At 45.5% G+C, this 23,570-nt stretch overlaps 1 pseudogene; it reads left to right on the forward strand.

Annotated features, from left to right (window-relative positions):
- The window catches only part of LOC124672542, a 57,224-nt pseudogene extending 43,851 nt beyond the window's left edge, over positions 1-13,373 (forward strand).
- The last annotated feature ends 10,197 nt before the right edge of the window (positions 13,374-23,570 follow it).

Genomic DNA, 23,570 nt, shown 5'->3' on the forward strand with positions numbered 1-23,570 from the left:
CTAGACTAAAATCCCGTGTGTCCTCGAGAACGTTTGGTCATTATAAGTAAACAAACCGGCTTGTCCTTTGTGCTAAAAAGGATTGGGCCACTCGCTGCAATTGTTACTCTCGCACTTTACATACTCGTACTTTATTCAACTGTTACATCAAAACCCCCGAATACTTGTCTGTGAGCATTTACAGTGAATCCTTCATCGAAACTGCTTGTCAACACCTTCTGCTCCTCGTTGGGATCGACATTCTTACTTATCGAAGGTACTACGATACACCCCCTATACTTGTGGGTCATCAAACACCTAGAGCTTGCTAAATTTGGTTTGCATATTTGGTCTCTCTAAAGTCTAGATAATTTCTAGTATTGAGTTTTGAACAACAAGGAAGACGGTGTAGAGTCTTATAATGTTTACAATATGTCTTTTATGTGAGTTTTGCTGCACCGGTTCATCCTTGTGTTTGTTTCAAATAACCTTGCTAGCCTAAACCTTGTATCGAGAGGGAATACTTCTCATGCATCCAAATCCTTGAGCCAACCACTATGCCATTTGTGTCCACCATACCTACCTACTACATGGTATTTCTCCGCCATTCCAAAGTAAATTGATTGAGTGCTACCTTTAAAATTTCCATTCTTTACCTCTGCAATATATAGCTCATGGGACAAATAGCTTAAAAACTATTGTGGTATTGAATATGTACTTATGCACTTTATCTCTTATTAAGTTGCTTGTTGTGCGATAACCATGCTTACGGGGACGCCATCAACTACTCTTTGTTGAATATCATGTGAGTTGCTATGCATGTCTGTCTTGTCTGAAGTAAGGGAGATCTACCACTTTAATGGTTAGAGCATGCATATTGTTAGAGAAGAACATTGGGCCGCTAACTAAAGCCATGAATCATAGTGGAAGTTTCAGTTTTGGACATATATCCTCAATCTCATATGAGAACACTAATTGTTGCTACATGCTTATGCATTAAAGAGGAGCCATTATCTGTTGTCCATGTTGTCCCGGTATGGATGTCTAAGTTGAGAATAATCAAAAGCGAGAAATCCAAAATGCGAGCTTTCTCCTTAGACCTTTGTACAGGCGGCATGGAGGTACCCCTTTGTGACACTTGGTTAAAACATGTGTACTGCGATGATCCCGGTAATCCAAGCTAATTAGGACAAGGTGCGGGCACTATTAGTATACTATGCATGAAGCTTGCAACTTGTAAGATATAATTTACATGATACATATGCTTTATTACTACCGTTGACAAAATTGTTTCTTGTTTTCAAAATAAAAGCTCTAGCACAAATATAGCAATCGATGCTTTTCCTCTGCGAAGGACCTTTCTTTTACTTTAATGTTGAGTCAGTTCACCTATTTCTCTCCACCTCAAGAAGCAAACACTTGTGTGAACTGTGCATTGATTCCTACATACTTGCATATTGCACTTGTTATATTACTCTATGTTGACTATATCCATGAGATATACATGTTATAAGTTGAAAGCTACCGCTGAAACTTAATCTTCCTTTGTGTTGCTTCAATACCTTTACTTTGATTTATTGCTTTATGAGTTAACTCTTATGCAAGACTTATTGATGCTTGTCTTGAAGTGCTATTCATGAAAAGTTTTTGCTTTATGATTCAGTTGTTTACTCATGTCATTACCATTGTTTTGATCGCTGCATTCATTACATGTGTTTACAATAGTATGATCAAGGTTATGATGGCATGTCACTCCAGAAATTATCTTTTTTATCGTTTACACGCTCGGGACGAGCGAGAACTAAGCTTGGGGATGCTGATACGTCTCCGACGTATCGATAATTTCTTATGTTCCATGCCACATTATTGATGATATCTACATGTTTTATACATACTTTATGTCATATTTATGCGTTTTCCGGAACTAACCTATTGACGAGATGCCGAAGGGCCAGTTCCTGTTTACTACTATTTTTGGTTTCAGAAATCCTAGTAAGGAAATATTCTCGGAATTGGACGAAATCAACGCCCAGGTTCCTATTTTTGCACGAAGCTTCCAGAAGACCGGAGGGGAGACGAAGTGGGGCCACGGGGCGCCGACACAGTAAGGCGGCGCGACCAAGGGGGGGCCCGCGCCGCCCTAGTGTGTGGCCCCCCGTCGGGCCTCCGACTCCGCCCTTCCGCCTACTTAAAGCCTCCGTCGCGAAAACCCTACCACGTTCGACGAAACCGAGAGAAAACCTTCCCGAGCCGCCGCCATCGCAAAGCCAAGATCCGGGGGACAGGAGTCTCCGTTCCGGCACTCCGCCGGGACGGGGAAGTGCCCCGGAAGGCTCCTCCATCGACACCACCGCCATCTCCATCAACGCTGTTGTCTCCCATGAGGAGGGAGTAGTTCTCCATCGAGGCTCGGGGATGTACCGGTAGCTATGTGGTTAATCTCTCTCCTATGTGCTTCAATACAATAATCTCATGAGCGCTGCCTTACATGATTGAGATTCATATGATGATGCTTGTAATCTAGATGTCATTGTGCTAGTCAAGTGGGTTTTACTTATGTGATCTTCGGAGACTCCTTGTCCCACGTGTGTAAAGGTGACAGTGTGTGCACCGTGTGGGTCTCTTAGGCTATATTTCGCAGAATACTTATTCACTGTTATGAATGGCATAGTGAAGTGCTTATTTATATCTCTTTATGATTGCAATGTGTTTTGTATCACAATATATCTGTGTGCTACTCTAGTGATGTTATTAAAGTAGTTTATTCCTCCTGCACGGTGTAATGGTGACGAGTGTGTGCATCGTGTAGTACTTGGCGTAGGCTATGATTGTGATCTCTTGTAGATTATGAAGTTAACTATTGCTATGATGGTATTGATGTGATCTATGCCTCCTTTCGTAGTGTGAAGGTGACAGTGTGCATGCTATGTTAGTACTTGGTTTGGTTACGTTGATCTGTCATGCACTCTAAGGTTATTTAAACATGAACATCGAATATTGTGGAGCTTGTTAACTCCGGCATTGAGGGTTCGTGTAATCCTACACGGTTAGTGGTGTTCATCATCCAACAAGAGAGTGTAGAGTCTAGCATCTATCTATTTGTTCTGTTATGTGATCAATGTTGAGAGTGTCCACTAGTGAAAGTATGATCCCTAGGCCTTGTTCCTAAATATCGCTACCGCTGCTTGTTTCTTGTTTTTCTGCATCTGTACTTCCTGCAATATTACCACCATCAACCACACGCCAGACAAGCACTTTTCACAGTGCCGTTGCTACTGCTTATATTTATTCATACCACTCGTATTTCACTATCTCTTCGCCAAACTAGTGCACCTATTAGGTGTGTTGGGGACACAAGAGACTTCTTGCTTTGTGGTTGCAGGGGTTGCATGAGAGGGATATCTTTGACCTCTTCCTCCATGAGTTCGATAAACCTTGGGTGATCCACTTAAGGGAAACTTGCTGCTGTTCTACAAACCTCTGCTCTTGGAGGCCCAACACTGTCTACAAGAATAGAAGCACCCGTAGACATCAGACATTCACCTCATTTCACGTCATTTCACTTTTGGTGGAGGCAGCCTTGGCATAACCCCTATGATGCTTGTTCAGAGGGAACCCATACTAAAATACATAAGTTTCCAGTCAAGCCTTACCCAGATTCAGGTATTGTGGGGGTACTTAAAAATTGGAATGGTATCGCATCCGAACCCAACCATCAGTTTTGTAAAATTCACCAAGTCATTCACTAGTCATATTCACCTTCACAATCTTTCAATAGAATGACTCATCATTCCAAGGTTTTCAAAGTCATTTCATTTCACAAGTTCCCAACTAGAGTAGTCACTTTTAAGGTTTAGCACTGGCAACTAGTTATGAGGGGTGCTAAATAGCTTATAGCTCTCTAGGCCAAGTGTGATGCTCTTGTACTACTCCATAACTAAACCAAGTGAATCATAAATCAAAAAGTAACTTTGATAAATAAAATCCAATAAAGCTTGTAAAGTAAAAACTTGGGATAGGATCATAAAGTAAAATGTAATGGTGCCTTGCTCTTGTAGAGCTTTGCACTTTGCAATAATATTATCTGGCAACAATATAATTGGCATTAGTCTAGCTTGCATTGGTAATAGCTTGCCTTGATTTGTGAGGTGATCAAAGTTTTCTTCTCCTTCCTCTTGGTAGAAGACCTCTTCCTCTTGATAGTCTCCGGTACTAGCGTCTATAAACGAATACGAGGATACAATCACCAAACAACCCTTAAGTAGACTTAATTAGCCTTAATGGCTCACACAAATGATCTAGCATCACTACTTAATATTTATCCAAAATTATGCTAGGGTTTCCTTACTTAGTATTAGAGAAATAATTTCCTCTTATTGAAATGTGAATTAGGGTTTCTCTTTAGTGTGGAGAAATAATTTCCTATCATTGAATCTTCTTAAGATTTAATCTTATCAATGAATAAATGTGAGATCATGTTGACCAAGGTCAATACTTCACATTTATCATTTGAGAGAAAATGAGTTAAATGACATTCATCATCTCATGCAATTTGAATCCTATTTGATTTAAGCTCCACAAGTGAGCAAGTATGAGACCATGCAATAGAGGTCATCACATTACTTCATAACACTTGGGAAGGTGATTTAAATGAGGTGCTACACCCCATAGATTTGAAATCTTAATTTTTGAAAATGAATTAAATGGGTTAGTATTGACTACATAGCCAATATTTTGCTCTAGCCCATGATCATACAAAGTAACCATGTAATATTTTTACATAAACAATTAGAGTACTGGAAATGTGAATTATGAGAGTTGGAATCACCTCAAAATTCAAAATGGTTGATTTTATAAATTTATCTGAAATCTGAAAAGTCTCTGATTTGTTATTTTTACTATTCAAAAACCATAATAGTTCTGGGGTTCAAACCAGTGGGATTAGTTAGATCATTTCATAAGATTTCTAGAACATTTTGAATCACTAAATTTGGATTTGTAGATTTGAAACTATTTAAATTCTAGCAAAGGACCAGTATTGGAATTCAATGAAACGAATTAATTTTGAATTTACACTAACTGGGCTAGGCGGAAAAGCAAATGAGCCGAAATGGTTTGAAACGGTGGAATCCAGCCCAACAGCGTTTCTCACGCCACGGGCCGCCTGACATGGTGGGACCCAGTGGTCAGTGACTTGAATTCACCGAAACGGTACCTTTCACCCTGAGCCATAGGATTAGAGGCTGATCGAGCGGTCGAGGGTTGTCGTCGTCGTCGACGAGAGGGAGGTGCTGGCACGGTGGAGGTAGGAGGTCGGCGGCGAGCTGGGGCTCCGGCGATGGTCGGCGACGAGGCAGGGTGATGTTACGGACGATGGGGAAGCCAATGATGGTCGCAGCAGCGTCGGGGGTAGATGAATTCGATGACTCCTTCTTCTCCTGCTCCGGCGGACTCCGGCGATCAATTGACGAGCTACGGTGTAAATTGGAGAGGGGAAGTGGGTCGAGGAGATCAAGGAGAAGGATGGGAGCAAGTTTGGTGTGGAGAAGGAGGCGCGGGAGAGGCTCTATTTATAGATGCGCGAGGTGCTGCGAGGGTGCGGGCAAGGTCGTCGACGGCGATGGCGTTCTAGGGCGCGAAAGGGCAGGGCGATGGGGGCGTGTGTTGCAGGCATCATGGCGGAGCTAGTGAGCGTGATGGCACGGCGAATGATGGTCTGAGACGTGTGAGCGAGGTGCGCGCCCTTGCAGTACCGCGCGGCAGGGGTTTTATCATGGCGACGGCGACGGGTCCTCCGCAGGCGATTGAGCATGTCCCTGGGCTAGCTGGAGGTGCGGTGGAGCTTGTTGCAGAGGTAGAGGGACAGGGGTTGACGGAGGCGACGGCACACGCGTGCGCTCTGGCGCGTCCAGGGCTGTGTCTGGGCGCGCTCTGGCACGTCCTGGCCTGTCTGGACACGTCGCGTTCCAAGCGTGGGCGTGCACTTCTTTGGCCAGGGAGGGTACCAGCGTGCATGGTTGAGTGAAGGCTACCTATTTGACATGGTAAGGCTGGCCAGAGAGGGGTGGAGAGGATGAGTGGCACGAGGGTCGGCATGGGTACGGCATGAGCTTGCTTTGATCATTTCTACACTTTTATCAGGGCTATGGTGCTTGGTTGATGCAGAGGAGGTACCAGGGTTGTGATGATCACAAATGGAAAGGGGTTTAGCCCAAAATCCATTGGATTTTAGCATGTGTGCATAAAGTAAAATGATGCCTGCCAAGTGTTTGATAATATGGCCGCATGAAACTTTTTGTTGAATTTTAAAAATATTTTTGGTGGAGTTCATTTATATAATCAAAGGAGTAGAATGGTGGTGGTGGTGGTCAATTTGGAGCTGGTTTGCAAAGTTTGAAAATTGGGTTCATCTTCTCATTGTTTCAAAGTCTTCACTTGTCATCTCTTTTCTGGTCAACCTAGGCAGAGTCCACCTTGATGGTCAACATCAAACTTGTTCACCTTGACATGGTATTGGATGAGGTGGAAAGAGTTGGCCAAGTGTGGTTTAAGAAACTTCCAAACCAGGGGTGCAAAGTGGGCAACATTTTATAAAAGGGCAAAGTGACCATTATCACATGTTAGTGGAATTTGATTTTTTCCTTTGATTTGAATTGGGTTTCTTTGATGAAAAAGTGTGTGTTATTGATATCTAAGGGTTTCACAAGCAATGGCACAAGCAAAAGAGGCCTTGGTTAAAGATTTGCATATTTGGCTAAATGTGTATGTGAGTGAGATTTCCATTTTCTCACTATTTTAATTCTCTCTATTTGATTTGATTTTTCTTGACTCCAAAGTGATTCTTATTAGTTTAGGAACTTTTCCAAACCATTGAAACCATTCCAAAAGGTCTAGTTCAAAGATTTGCAAAAATGGCCATAAACACATAAGAGGTGAAATTCCAATTTTTCTTAATCTTCTATTTTGTTCCCCTTGCTTTACTTGGGCATGGTTTAGGGTCCAATTAGTGTGATGTTAGGTTTAGAGATGGTTTCACACCATTTGGGCAAGGTAGGAGTGCATAGGACAAGATTTGGTATTATGACTATGTGCCACATATGCCTCTATGCATATGTTGATTTTATTTTTGTTTCTCACTTGAATTAGTTGGTAGGTACTAGATGAGGTTTGTTGATGTTTTCAAAACATCTAAACAGGGTAGAAAAGCCTAGGTAAAAGTTTTAGCAAAAATAGCCATAGGCACATAGGCCCTTTTCTTATTTAATTTCTTTTTTATTTTTATTTAACTTGGATGGTGAAAAGGATAGGGTTTAGGGTTTAAGATCTTTTCAAAATACTTCAACCAACAATCATGGAAATATCACAAGAATTAAGCATGAGTACTATGCATAGCCTAATTTGTAATAAAAGTTTTTGTTGGTTCTCATTTTTGGAAAAAGGGAAATTCATTTTCTCTTTGTTTTAAAAAATTTGGGATGTTACATTGTACCACTGTCTTGGAGACTGTTTCAGACCATAAAGGGACCTCTTCAACTTGCAAACAAGATCCTCCTTACCAGGCACAACAAAACCTTCAGGGTGGTCCATGTATATCTTCTCCTCAAGCTCACCATGCAGAAAAGCAGTCTTTACATCTATCTGCTTAAGCTCAAGATCATGCATAGCCACAATACCAAAGAATGCACGAATGGAACTATGCTTCACAACCGGAGAGAATACATCATTATAATCAATACCTGGAATTTGGTTGAAACCTTTTGCTACTAACCTTGCCTTAAACCTCGGAGGCTCATTAGGAGACAATCCTTCCTTTCTTTTAAATATCCACTTACAAACGGACAACCTTCTTTTGTTTAGGCAAGGGCACAACATCCCATGTGCCATTCTTGTCAAGCGATTGCATCTCCTCTTGCATAGCAGAAATCCACTTCACGCGGTCAACGGATGCAACGGCCTCAATATATGTAGCAGGTTCAGTATCATGCTCCACCTGTTCAGCACAATTCAAAGCATGATGAACAAGATTACATTCTTCAATTAAACGAGGACGTGGACCTTTGTTACGCCTCGGCCTATCAGCAGCAATGGAACTATTTGTTTGCTGCAAAACATGTGGTGAGTGCTGAACAACAGTGTTCTCATTTTCAGCAACATCATTTTCTTTCTCCTCCACGTGCTCCACCTGCACGCTATTCCTATGTTGTTCATTGTTCATCATCAGAATTATCAGAAAAATCAACAGCATCAGTAACATCTGTAGATGAACTCTTATAAAACATAACAACCTCATTAAAGACAACATTCCTGCTATGCAAAACTTCCTTAGTTTCAGGATTCCATAACTTACATGCCTTAACTCCTGAACCATAACCAAGAAACACGCACTTAACAGCCCTGGGCTCTAGCTTTCCATTATCAACATGAGCATAAGCAGTGCAACCAAAAACTCTCAACTGTGAATAATCAGCAGGTGAACCAGACCATACCTCAATAGGAGTTTTCTTATTAAGTGGAATGCAAGGTGACATGTTTATCAAGTAACAAGCGGTGGAGGCTGCTTCAGACCAGAAACGTCTATGCATACCAGCATTGGACAACATGCAGCGAGCCTTGGAGATGATGGTTCTGTTCATTCTCTCCGCCACACCATTCTGCTGAGGAGTATATGGGATGGTGTGGTGTCTGACAATGCCTTCGTCGCTGCAATAATCATTGAAAATAGTAGAACAAAACTCCATGCCATTGTCAGTACGAAACAATTTAACTTTCTTTTCTGTTTGCTTCTCTACCATAACTTTCCACTTTCTAAAAGCATCAAACACATCAGATTTATGTTTCAGAAAGAAAGACCACACTTTTCTGGAGTAATCATCTATGATAGTAAGCATGTAATTTGCACCACCAAGAGAAGTCTTGCGGGAAGGTCCCCACACATCAGCATGCACATAATCTAAAATCCCTTTAGTGGTATGAACGGAAGCATTGAATTTAACTCTTTTATGCTTACCAAAAATGCAGTGCTCACAGAACTCAAACTTACTCAAATTGCAGCCATCTAGCAGGTCTCTCCTGTGCAATTCTGCCATGCCATGTTCACTCATATGTCCAAGACGCATATGCCACAGATTAGTTTTACCAGGTTCATCAGGAATAACAGTAGCAGCAATACCAGACAATGTGCTACCTCTAAGAACATATAATTTTGCAGATTTCATATCACCAATCATGTGAACGAGAGAACCTTTTGATACCTTCAGAACTCCGCGAGAACCGGAGTGTTTGTACCCGTCAACATCAAGGGTACTGAGAGAGATCAGATTTCCGGCCATGCCAGGTATGTGTCTCACATCTGTCAGAGTGTGTGTCATGCCATCATGCATCTTGATCTGAACGGAACCAATGCCCACGATCTCACGTGGGTTGTTATCTCCCATCCGCACAACATCTCCACTCTGCACAAACTCATAAGAACTGAACTAGTCTTTGTTACAGCAAATATGAAACGAACATGCAGAATCAAGAATCCACTCATCATTACCAGAAACACAACCAACAAACACAACTAGGCAATCGCCCTATCACTGGAAACAACAGCAGTCTTACCATCACCCTCAGATTTGTTTTTCGGTAGGTAAGTATCGTTTCTTTTCTCTTTATTCTGCAACTTCCAGCAATCATCAATATTGTGGCTAGTTTTCTTACAATACTTGCAGAACTTACCATCTCGTCCCTTTGACTTTGAGCAACCTCTGTCGGTCTTGCTCTTATCTCTGTTGTAGTTGTTGTAGTTGTTGTAGTTGTTGTTTCTGTTCTCGGTCCTGCCTCGGACCTGCAGTGCTTCTTTCTTAGATGACGAACCCTCTGCCTGCACCATAGATTTCATCTTTGCCCTCTGCTGGAGGGCCTCATAAACTTCGGCAAGGGTTAGTTCATCACGGCTGTATAACAAGGTGTCTCGAAAATTCGCAAAAGAATTAGGCAACAAGACTAACAGTATAAGAGCTAGATCCTCATCATCATAATTTACCTCCATGGACAACAAATCAGAAACGATCTCTCTAAAGATCGATAGGTGATTCATCATTGACGCACCTTCTTGCAGCTTGTGCGAGAACAACTTCATCTTCACGTGCATCTTACTGGTTAGATCTTTGAACATGCAGATCGATTCCAGTTTCAACCACAGCGCTGTTGTGGATTTCTCAGCCAGCACTTCCCGCAAGATATTGTTGGATAGGTGAAGCTGAATTAATGAAAAAGCCTTACGGTCTTTCCTCTTTTCATCGTCGGTCCAGGTCTTGGCATCTTTCTTGCCAAATCCATCAAGAGCTTCATCCAGATCAGAAGATTGGGTAAGTATCGTCCTCATCTTCACTTTTCACAGAGAAAATCTCGTGGTATAATCCAGCTGCGGTAGATCGAACTTCAAAGAAGACATGTCGCAAAACCCTAGATTGAAACACGGGCTCTGATACCACTAGTTATAAAAGCGACAAGCAAATAACGAAGAACGAAACAAGAACACACGCAGGGGACACAAGATTTAACGTGGAAAACCCCTTCCAACACAGAAGGGGAAAAAACCACGGGCTCCAGCCATCAAAACTTCACTATATCGGGGAGTGTTTACAAACACCGTGAGTTATCTTATAATCTGATAAACCCTAGTCGGCGGCTTACAAGATGTATATATAGGCGGTGCCAACGATCCGTACCGTACCGCGGGGGGCGGCAGCCCCCCGCATCCCCTTCGCAGGTGTCCCTGCAGGGCGCGGCGTATGTCCCCCTATGCTTCGGCCCAAGCCTACCGCCGACGGGCCTCGCTCCGCTCGTCAGAAGTTAGCATCCCTTTAGTATATGAATTTGGATTACAATACGACAGTAAAACTGAAAAACAGGGGAAGCCGAAGAGGACAAACACCCGGTCCTGTAGGTGCGAGTGCCCTGCCATAATTCGTTTGCTCCGGACAGATGACAATGGTTGGTATATTAGCGAGCACCGGTCTATGCACAACCACTCGTTGTCCAAGACTTGCGGTGAGCTAGTGCATTGGCCATCACACAAGCACATTGACATTTACACAAAAGATCTGGTAAAGTAGTTGAGGGAGAACAATATCAACATTAGCAAGGTGTACAGCATCATCGGCAGTTTTTTTGGCAATATGGAGAATGTACCATTCACAAAGAGGTCCCTGAGAAGCTTGTGTGGACAGATTAGCCGGAACCAGGCTGATGATGACGTGAAGAAAACCATGGAGGTCTTTGCGGAGCTGGGAGCAAAGGATCCTGATTTCTGCTATCGTGTACAGCCAGACAAGGAAAGCCGTATCAAGAACCTTATGTGGACCAATGGTACAAGCAGGGATCAGTACAAGTATTTTGGTGATGTGATTACTTTCGACACCACGTACAGGACAAATCTGTATGATATGCCTTTTGGGTTATTTGTCGGTGTAAACAATCACTTCCAAAGTATTATTCTAGGGGGCGTGTTGGTTCAGGATGAGAAAGTGAAAAGCTTTGAGTGGGTCTTCGCTGAATTTGTCCGGATGATGGGAGGGAAGGCACCAAGAACAATACTGACAGGTTAGTAATGTGTAGTATTAGCTTGTATGTCTGGCCGGTTTTATTTGTCGTTGCTTAGTGTGCTAATTTTTCTTCTCGCCAATGTTCTGTTGCAGATCAGAACCGAGCCATGGAGATCGCGATACGAAACATCTTGCCGGATACAATACATAGATGGTGCAAGTGGCATGTGCTGAGAAAAGCTAACGAGTGCCTTGGTCAGTTCTACGCGAAAAGAAACGAATTTATATCTGACTTCCACAAAGTTGTGAATCACATGCTAACGGAGGATGAGTTTGAGACGGGATGGCAGTTATTGATTGACAAATACAGTGTCAAAGATAACCCATTCCTAACACAGATTTATGAAGTTCGTAAAAAGTGGGTAAAGCCATATTTCAAAGGAGTTTTCTGTGCCAAGATGACGAGCACAAAGAGGAGTGAGAGTGCAAACCACATGTTGAAGTCGTATGTCCCTCTAGGCTGTGCAATGCACATGTTTGTGAAGCAATATATGAGGCTTCAGTTTGATAGGGACACTGATGAGAGCTACGAGGAGAAGATGACTAAGATTGTAAGCATAACTAAGTTTGCGGCTCTAGTTTTTCCTGTGCCAATTTTTGCACCGATGGAAATTTAATTATTACTTTTTTGGAAAATGCAGGGTGGAGTGGTCCTGAAGACTAAAACATTGCTTGAGAGGCATGCTAGCAAGATTTACACCAGGGCCATGTTCACACAGTTTGGGAAGGAACTATACGAAGCCAGTGCTTATGAAGTAACAGAAGCCGAGAAGGATAAGTTGTATGTTTCCATGCATAACCAGGCTGATAAAAGAGAAGCGTGGTGCAGGGTGTCATTCAAAGTGCAGGTGGTAGATAATGGAAGGAAATTTGTGTGTGAGTGTGGAAATTTTGAACATACGGGTCTGTTGTGCTGCCATGCACTCAAGGTATGGTTTGTCTTACTTTTTTTTGTACTTTCCTGTTAAGGGAGCCTGATGGAAACAACCAGCTTTATAATGTAGTTGTGTATGGAAATGATTAATTAGGTGATGGAGTATTTAAAGGTTAAGGAGATACCTCCAGATCACATTGTGAAGAGGTGGACGAGAGACGCAAGAGATGTGTTGCCTGAACACCTCCAGCTGTATCAGCGAGATAAGAGTGTAGCTCGGTCAATAACTTTTAGGCACTCGAACCTGTACGTGAATGCAATGGAGCTTGTTAGAATCGGTGATCCCAATGTGGCAGCGTATGAGAAAGCTATGGAAATTTTGAAGAATGAGATTGTGACAGTGACACCACTAAGCCTTGAAAGGGATGGTTTATGTTTGGAAGACCGGGATGGTGCCAAGGCACGGGACCGTAGGTCTGAAGGAAATGCGGCCTATCATAGTGAGACGGAGTCAGCGGCACCAATGAGGCTGTCCAGTCTTTTGGCACCAATGAAGAATCGAAAAGCGGGAAGACCAACGACGAGTCGTGACAAGCCACCTTATGAAGATATCAGCAAGCGTTCGAGATTCTGCAGTATTTGTCGTAGTAGAGGTCACAAGAGCACAACATGTCCCCAGAGAGGTGACATGCCAAAGCAACCGAGGAAAGAAGCTAGGTGTAGTCAGTGTGGTTTGACAGGTCACCGAAAGAACACATGTTCTAAACATTCCGCTGATGTCCTTAGAGCTAATGGCGGTGTTATCGTGTAAATCATCATTTCGCCCGTCGGACGAAAAAATTAGATTGTTCAAAAAGAACTTCATTTTAAACTTAAATCTTGTGGTACTGGGTTGTGTTGAAGGCTGTGGTTACTGGTTAGGCAGTTAGGCACTGTTTGGTGTCCACAGATTGTTATATCAACTATAGGTGCTTGGGTAACAGGAAAGTGAAAACACCTACGGGTGTCTTCACAGTTTTTCAGTATAAGATTTGGATGGTACCCAAACAGAAAGAGGATTGATGCAGGTAGTGCTGTTCTCCGATGTTGTGGCTGTAGACCTGTAGTGGACTAGTAGAGTCTGGAGATACTTTTCTCTTTGATGCTATGTTCTGTAATGGTTTTAACAGAGAGTGGTGCTGCAATGGCGAAGAACTTTTTTTTTCTGAATTGGAGATGTTTTATCAACTTCATTTATGTGTAAGCCCCTTAGTTAAAAACAAAGGATATTTGCAGGTGCCTTTGCTCGGATGAGAAATAGACGAGAGAGCTAGAAGGAGAAGAGAGAAGTTAGGAGTTCGCAGATGTGATTTTAATATACACGGACGGGTTGGTGGCGAATAAAAGCTTTGTTGTGCTGGTAGCACGCAGTATGAAATAACGCGGTACAGAATCGGAGACAAACTTGTACCGCCTCGCCAAGTAAACGGGTCGAACGTCCAGCTGTGTAGCCAGCACCATGAATACGCTTTGAGGTGAAAATAACTAAAGGGGAATACATGACTGGAATACCGAGGCCCACTTCCCCAATGTGCCAGCTTGCCCAATCGGAGTAGGCGAGCTCGTGAGCTCCTTTGCATTTTCGTTTCTTTTTTGTAAAAATTGACCAAAATAGGGCTAAGTTTAATGAACTCTAGTTTAAATTTACTTTTTTGTTGTTTTCCTTTTTATAGCGCAACGTGCGATCCAAACGGACACGCGCACGCCGGCCGTTGTTCGGGTGTCCGCGCGGCCACCCAAACGGTCCAAAAAAGTCATCTAAAGACGCTACCTGTTCGACGTTTTTATTTTCGTCCCTACATCCGTAATTGAGCCGTGTGTGTAGAGACGTTTATTGAGACGCAACACCATACGTTCTAAACTTCTAGATTTACACATGCACACTTGTAGAAAAAAGTACCAACTAACCCTACGTTGACTATATCCCCTAGCGCGAGTAAAGCCTAGGGCCGCCGCCACCGGATCCGATCGTGGTGCCTCTCCCGCTCAGCTTCGCAAGATAGCTAGCAATTCTTTTTCTCTCCCGACTCCCAACTCCTAATAGCATCTCCACTCGTCTCCCCACAGAGCCCCCTACGGCCACTTTTTTCCATCCGAACGGCGAAAAACGGCCCAGTCAGGCCCCCGGTTTCTCGTTTTGGTCCGGATTTGAGCCTATTTTCATCCGGACTCCCCATGCCATCCTCGGTTTCCCGGGGGTCTCCCGGGGACTCCGGATGAAGCTAAACCAACCGCCCACGCCCACATGTCTCCTCTTTCGTCCGGATTCCCCGAGCCCATCCTCTTTTTCCCCGAGAAACGCCGCTTGGGGAGCACACGACTGGAAATATACTCCTCCCCACGCCAAATCTTCCTCCAATCCGGATGAAAATTTTGCCGGATTTGGGCGTGGGGAGCGCCAACGAGTGGGGATGCTCTAAGAGCATCTCCAGTCGCGTCCCCCAAAGCGTCCCCCAAAGGGATTTGGGGCGCGCCGGACAAAAAAAGCGTTCCAGCCGCGTCCCCCAAAGCCCATTTTTGTCCGGCGCGGCCCGATACGGTGTCCGGCGCCCCGAGCCCGTCCCCGTCCCACGGGGACGCTCCGGGGACGCCGGACACAACGACAAGCGAGGGCAGGCTCCCACATGTCGGCGACTATTTGCATAAACCGTTGGTTCGCGCCTCTTTCTCGTCGCTCCTTCCTTCCCGCGCCTCCCACCCCACCGCAGCCGCTGGATTTCCCGGCCGTTTGGGCGTCCGATCTGTGCTGCGAGTCGGCACCGTTGTCGCGGTTGGGGCTCCCGCCGGTCGTGCCGCCGCCGCCGCGTCGCCGGCGCCTCCCGAACGCGCCGTCAAATCCGCCCCACCTCCGCGCACGAAGGTGCTCGACGACTTGCCGGGTAGGCGCGATTGGTCGCTATTTGTTGCGTCGTCTGCCTCGGCGCAATTTTAACCATTGATTTTGCTTTAGCCATGGACAGCGACGATGAGATGGTTGCCCTCGCTGGCCGGAGGACGAGCAAGCGTTCGACGACGACCTGCGGGAGCATTTGCTGATCATCGCGTCCCTCCGAGGACATGCTTGACGCCGAGGCGGAGAAGAGGAAGAGGCCGCGCCGCGGAGGATCAAGGCCGGGAAGAAGGAAGTCGAAGCCCCGGCGAGAGGATGGAGGGGCATGCCATGCTGCACAACGACTACTTCGCCGACGGGGCAACACATGCCGACAATTTTCGGCGCCGGTACGGGATGAGCAAGGGCCTGTTCATGAATATCCTCCACGGCGTTCGAGAGTTCGACCCCTACTTCAAGCTCAAGGTCGACGTTGTAGGCGTTCTCGGGTTCTCATCCATTCGAAGTGCACCGCCGCCATGAGGATGCTTGCATACGGAGCACTCGCCGATACACGGGACGACTACCTTCGCATGAGTGAGTCTACTGCCATTGAGTGCATGTACAAGTTTTTGCCGAGCTGTGGTGGGAAAGTTTGGCAAATACTACTTGAGAGGGCCAAGCGAGGAAGAGACGCAAGGATCATGGCACAAAATGCTGCCGGAGGATTTCCTGGAATGCTTGGAAGCATCGATTGCATGCACTCGGGCATGGAAGAACTGGCTGTTTGCTTGGCAAGGTATATACAAAGGGCGTCATGGATATTGCGGTGTGGTGCTTGAAGGCTGTGGCAGATTATGACTCGTGGATTTGGCATTCTTTCTTTGGCATGGCGGGATCACACAATGACATCAACGTGTTGCGGCGGTCTCCGGTGTTCGGCGAGACTAGTGGAAGGGCATGCTCCACCATGCAACTATGAGATCAATGGCCACCAATATACCAAAGGCTATTATCTAGCCGATGGTATATATCCAAAATGGGCCACTTTTGTCAAAACAAACTCGAATCCATCAGGTCCGAAGAATTCTCACTTTGCTACACGACAGGAGGCTTGCAGGAAGGATGTCGAGCGGGCATTTGGTGTGCTTCAAGCACAATTTGCCATTGTACGGTACCCTGCTCTAAGCTGGTCTCACGACCAAATGTGGGAGGTGATGCAGGCTTGTGTGATCATGCACAACATGATCATCGAGGATGACCGCAAGAATCATGTTAGGTCACATGTTGGTCCCTATGAGTGTCAAGGCCCTCTCGCGGAGGTTGATCATGAGTTGCCTGCAGATTTTGCTGATTTTCTCGCCATGCACGGAGAGATCCGTGACAGCAATGTGCATGAGCAACTTCAAGCTGATCTCGTTGAGCATTTGTGGAGGATCAAAGGAAATACCGTGGCACCTTGATGTATCATCTAGCCCTTTTTATTATATTTGATTACTTGTTTTATTGTTTGTTGTAATTTAATTTGAAAACAATCCTCGAAAACATTTTTTTTCATATGCTACATTTGATATAAATGGTTTATGTGTTAAAAAAATTATTTTAAATGTTTGGGGGCGGCGTTTGGGGGACGCGGCTGGGGAGCGACGTCCCCCAAACGCGGCACGAACAAAACACGTCCCCCAAACGCTCAATCCGGCGCGATTTGGGGGACGGTTTGGGGACGCGGCTGGAGATGCTCTAAGACCCATGTGATGGAGTAAGATTATCAGGATCTATCCATCCAACTGATGGGTCAATGTTGAATATATTTGGCGAGATCCTTGCCGCTGTACTAGTAGTATTAGATTAACTGTTCATCGCTACTATACTCCCGGCTGAGATCGATCACCAGGCGCCTGGCGCCAGACTCCTCATTCCTCTGTGCAATTAGGTATCTATTCCGCCTCCCCCCCTTTAAGATTTCACAAACCTTTCTTTGTATGCTACATATTAGAGAATTATTATGTTTTTGATCCTACTATCTAGATACATGTAATGGATATCGTTGCAGTTTTCATACTGAAGATAATAAGCAATCCAAACCTTGGAGGTGCTATTCACAGCGGAGGTCATCAATCTACATGGACTAGCAGAAAGTAACTTCTAGTTTTGGATTATTTAAATGTGCTAAACTTTCTCGATCTAGGACATGGTTTATTTGTCTACGAACAGTGTCAGATTTGCTGAACTCATCTAATACAAGTGTATGTGTCATCAATCGCACACGGTAACTATTGGATTCTTTTTGCAGCTTCGCAAGATATTTCTCAGATATTACTGATGTCAAATTGTTAATATTTTACCAACTGTTTTTTTTGTCATGTAGTTGTTCCTCTGCAGGTATTACTCGAAGATTTTTCAAGCCGCACATCATGGAGAGGAAACAAAATCTGCAGAAGAGAACCGGAGGAGCATTGAATCTAGTAGAGAAATTCACAATAGTTAGGAAACTACATACGGAAATAATAGGGACTTGTTTAGTAATGTATCCCAATATTTGTACGGATATACTTTTCACTTGTAAAGTACTACAGTTACCATCAGATAATATAATTGATGTTGTTTGCATCGCACTTTGCGATGCTTTTTTTTTTGGTTTGTGGTGTCTGTATTTGATTTCCATCATATGATGTGTATTGCTCCAAATTTTGCAAGGATCCGAAGAATGAATTGATTTATGTATAATACACATAAAAATTCATTCAAGGATACAATAACCCAACTCAATGTTGGTAGAGACGTATGTTGGGCCTCTCTATAAAGTGTCTCTATCATGATAAACACGCTTTTGAAAACATCTCACTTTATTTTTGAGACGCTGACTCATGCGTCTTTAAGGTATTCGAGACGGTGCATAAGAAGACGCTTTTATGACGTTTTACACTAGCGTGTTTACAACCACGTAGAGATGAAATATACCGTCTCTAGCCTTTAAGTTAGACGTCTCTACATGTCTTTTTTCTTGTAGTGAGCGCGTCCGTTTGGGTCGCCGCGTTGGAGATGCCATAGGCCAAGCATCTGACTAGCCCGATATATCCGGACAACCGCTCGATTTAGCATCCTAGAAATGGGATCCCCACTTTCAACCTAAAGGTTCATCTAAAAAAAGCTAACTACATGACCCTAACACTCCCGTCTCACCGAGCAGGCCATCCCCACAAGCACCCTGCTTGCTCCACACTTATGCCACACTGCTGACTATTGGAGATCCCGCTAGCGCCGCCATACATCAGCGCATGTCGTGATTCTACAGGCCACCGCCACGCTCTACACCACTGACCTCCCCTCCTCTCCCTACCCCACGCAGACCGCTGTGCTAGATGCCCCTTGCTCTTCATGGTGCTCGTTGTGCCCAGCTCTCCGATGTGGTGTAGCACTCCAGGCGCTGATGACACCCTCTTTGGGATCCACATGCAGCTGGCAGGTCTAGCCACCCGCTCACCTCTGGCAGCTTTCTCGCAGGTGAGAAGTACCGGAGCAGCCCGCAACACCCTATTTGGGTAAAATGGGCACACCCGAACCTTAATTTTCAGGAGTGTGAACTGTGGTTTTGATTATTTCGGGAAACTTTTCGGGTGTCAAATCTGATAACCGGATTTACAAAAGCCAAAGTTTACAATAGCGGACTATGTGACTTAGCGGCAACAATTTGTAGGCATTGAGAAAGCTACACCGAAGCTATATCAAAGCTAGGCCATTTATGTTTCAAAACTCCTAGAAAAATGAGGCATAAAGATTATACCATCTATAAATATGACAAAAAAAATATTGGTAAGAACTTATGTTAAAAAGTAATGATGATTGTAGTAATAAAAGCAGTACATGAATATATATTACATACCCAGGTTAAACTTTGAAATCCAAATATGGAATTGGACTTTGCCGAACTCTGTTATAACGAATGATGCCTTTGTTTGAGGGTTTACGTTATACTAGCACAATACCCGTGCGTTGCTACGGACAACAGATAAATATACAATACGAAAACAAAATTGGGGTGCAAATTAAATCAACAATAATTGAAATTATTAAAAATTTACATAGTTTATATTTATATTAAATTATTCCTGAATCTTAAATAGTGAAATAGCAATATTGGATTGTATTTAAGTTGAACATCATCAATTTATCTGTATTTAGTGTCAACTACTTCTTCTACAAAAAGAAGGCTACTCCTAGTTGATATGAATGTTCAGCGTGTTTCCTAGATTCAAATTTCTCTTTCTCTCTGTTAAAAAATTCTCTTTCCCACGACTCAAAGCTAAAATTATATGAATCGTTTAAGGTAATGTTTGCAGAACCCCAACCATCCATATTCACAAGCTTGTTGTATATCAACCAAAAGGATCTTTGAAGTGCAGCAGTCAGTCGTGACCTGACACTGTGACCCACCTAGTTTTTGATGAGTAAACCTTATAACCAGTTAGAGCATCTCCACTCGTGCCCCCGTCGAGGTCCCCGGCGAGCGTTTTTTCCATCCGGACGGTGAAATTTGGCTCAGTCGCGCCCCCGGTTCCTCGTTTTCGCCCGGATTTGGCCCTTCATCCATCCGGCGAGCCCACGCCACCCCCGGCCCCCCGGGGAGCGCTCGGGGACTCCGGACGAGTGAAAAGCGGGGAAGGGCCCGATCTGTCGGTGACTCGACGCACGAACCCCACCGCCACGTCGCTCAAAATCTCCCCCACCCCTCGTATCTCTCTCGCCGCCGGCACCACCCCGCCGGCTTGTTGCCCGGATTCCGCCGCCCCTCCTTCCCCACCTGCCTATATTCCGCCGTCTTTCGACGACGGCCTATCTCGGTTGCTCTTCCGCCGGCCTGTTTTCCGGCCTGCTTGCTCGTCGTCGCTCGCGGCTCGGGTTGCCTCGACCACGCCCGTCAGGTGTTCGTTCATTTGCCTCGCCGGCCATGGACTCGGACGAAGAGGAGGAGCAGATGTTCGTCGAGATTATGCAAGAAGAGATGGCAGCAGCCGCCCAAGACGACGAGCACATGATGATCCTTGGTTGCTTGGCAAGCATGTACGCCGGACTGGCAACTCGTCGACGTGGTGGGTCGGCACGAGGTCGCCGGAAGTGCAAGCCGAGACAGCGAATGGAGGGCTACTGCATGTTGTACGCCGACTACTTCGCCGACAATCCATTGCACGGTGAGAGTGTTTTCCGGCGTCGTTTCAGGATGAGCGAAGCTATTTCTGCAAATTGTGTATGCCATCCGCCACTTTGATCCCTACTTCGGATGCAAGGCGGATTGCACTTGGTTTGGTTGGATTTTCGTCACCTGCAGAAGTGCACGGTGGCTATGAGGATGTCGGCGTATGGAGCTCCCGGTGATACTGCGGATGACTATCTTCGGATGGCGGAGTCCACCGCCCTTGATTGTTTCTACCGGTTCCGCGGGGCCGTCATAGCGGTGTTCGGGGACTATTACTTGAGATCACCCACTGTTTAAGACACTCGGAGGATCCTTGCAACAAATGAAGCTAGGGGTTTTCCGGGGATGCTTGGAAGCATTGACTGCATGCATTGGCAATGGAAGAACTGTCCGTTTGCGTGGCGGGGAATGTACAAGGGTCACAAAAAAGGCTGCACTTGTGATACTTGAAGCGGTGGCTACCCATGATCTTTGGATTTGGCACTCTTTCTTTGGTATGCACTGGATCCAACAATGACATCAACGTCCTAAACTGCTCCCGGTCTTTTCCAAGCTTGTTGAGGGTCATGCTCCTCCGGTGGACTATGTGATCAATGGTCGGCACTACAACAAAGGATACTACCTTGCGAGACGGTATCTATCCAAAGTGGGCAACATTTGTGAAGACTATCTCCAACCCTGCCACCCCCAAACTTTGCGAGTTTGTCAAGAAACAAGAAGCTTGCCGAAAAGACGTCGAGCGAGCATTTGGTGTCCTCCGGCAGAGATTTGTTCGTCGTCCGGTTCCCCGCTATGACTTGGTCCAAAGATCAGATGTGGGAGGTGATGAACTGCTGTGTGTGCCTACACAATATGATTATTGAAGATGAGCGAAAGCATCCGGTTCCTCTGGCTGAGCAAGAAGCACCATATGAGAGAGAGGGTCCTCTTGCACAGCACGAATCACCGAGTGCCTCCATCATGGGCCACCTTCTTTGCTATGCGCCGGGAGATTCGAGACTCTACAATGCATCGAGCTCGTTGCAAGATGATCCGGTGGAGCACATATGGAGGCTCCGAGGCAACGCCAACGCCGACGCCAACTAGTCTGTCTTAATTTGTTTGAAAAATTGTGAAATTTGTGTGCTTCATTTGTTTTAGCACTTGTTAAACATTGTACTGTTATCGCCGAATTTGTTTCAGCAATTTTCGTACTCTTGTTTGCCGAACTTGTTAAATTTTATGTTGAATTTGTTTGAAATATGTCAAATGGTCGAGGTTGGGGGTTTCCTGCCGGGGGGACGGCTGGAACTTCGGCGCTCCCCACGCCAAATCTTCATCCAATCCGGACGAAAATTTCGCCAGATTTGGGCGTGGGGAGCGCCAACGAGTGGGGATGCTCTTACTACAATACTACCTGCCTCTCATACCGTACGCCTCTAGTGGGCGGTGGCACTGCTCAACGTGAGATCGAAGAAGGGAATGGTAACCGTTGCGGGCAGACGACGGCTGCATGCTGCCACAGTGCGTCACTGGACCAGGCTGGGCGCACGTCGCGTGCTCGGCCTCAGGCTGTTAGGCGGATGGAGGACTCCATGCGGACCGCGCTCCTCCCGCCCCCCTCAACTCCGTGTTGGTGACCTGAACGGTGGGGCCGACACAGGACTACGAGCGCCGGGAACTTCTTTTCCTTCAACGCGATTGCATGTGAGATGAAAGCCAGCTATGGCGCGGTCCCCGCGTCCAGGTCGGGCGGTTCGAGCGCGTCGGCCAGGTATACTCCTTGCGCGCCCTTGTTCAGATCGGAAGTCGGCCGGGGACGGCGTGGCCCTGCCATCTCTGTTAGGGCCTGGTCTCTGCCGCGACCGAAGCTAGCCAGCCGGCTATACGCGGAGACGGAGGCGACGGCCACCGCGAAAAGAGGCAGCAACGAGCTCCACCACAGGTCATTTGGTACGGACGCTGCCTATTTCGTTCAGATCGATATGAAGTCAGTTGAGATTTACGGCGAAGATCGGCCGTATTTCGGCCACAACAGCCGCATGCTGCCGCCAGCCACTGGAGACGCCACCCACCTATCTCCACCGTCTAGACACACCTCCATCGCCATGCCTCTGTCCTGTATCACTGCTACAGGAAGTCTCGCGTCAGCGCGTTGAAAAAGGCCCAATGTTTACGGCGTGGAAGTCTCGTGTTAGTAGAAGATGACCATAGCGGAACAACGCTGGCCGGCAACACGGCCGTATGGCGTATTGTGCGAGGGAGGCAAGGCCTGTCGGCATTTTTATAAGCGATCGATGACTGTTTTGGATTTTATGATCTAGTCTGATCAGAGACTTAAGCTAAGCGTACATGAGTTCTTTCCGGAACGATGATAGTTTCCGATATGGGCCTTGATTGATACAAAATATTGGGCTTTGATCTGTTTGTGACACCAGCCAGTCACCTATTGCAATTTAATTTTCCTCAAAAAAAAAAAAAAAAAAACCTATTGCAATTTAATAGTAAAGATAGTATAAAATGGATGTTAAAGAAACGAGAGCAACTCTCAAAATACAGGCAAAACAAGTTGTTTCGTTGTTTACAAACTCATTACCTCATATGTGGCATCCCTTACTTTTTAATATGCCGCCCGCTCCACCTCCACCACCGGCAGAACCAGCGTACATTCCACCAGCTGCCAACTGGTCGTGGACAATACCGGAATTTGTCGTGATCGACGACAAGAACGAGGATAGCCTAGGCTAGCAGGCGCTACATGCGGCTTTTATTTTTATTTTTTTATTTTCATTTATTCCCTATGTAAATTATGTTTCTCTTGAATGCAAAATCTAGGCTGCTCGGGCCATCCCAGATGCAAACGGTTGTGCGGTCGACGACCATTTTAACCGACGCAAAGTTTTTTAGGCGGTCAATTTATATATTGTCCTGTTGGAGAGAGGCCAACGGCCGATGAGGGTGGATGGACCCGAGGAATGGAGAAAAAAGCTCAATCATAGCTGCACGGGTAAAGGAGAAATGAAATCAAGAAAAAGAAAGATAATGAGGCCTGGGGGCATGATGTCGGTGGCGTATCGGAGCAACCGCGGAAGCGCCTGCGCCACC

Source organism: Lolium rigidum, chromosome 7, assembly GCF_022539505.1.
Source record: "Lolium rigidum isolate FL_2022 chromosome 7, APGP_CSIRO_Lrig_0.1, whole genome shotgun sequence".
Classification (NCBI taxonomy): Eukaryota; Viridiplantae; Streptophyta; class Magnoliopsida; order Poales; family Poaceae; genus Lolium; species Lolium rigidum.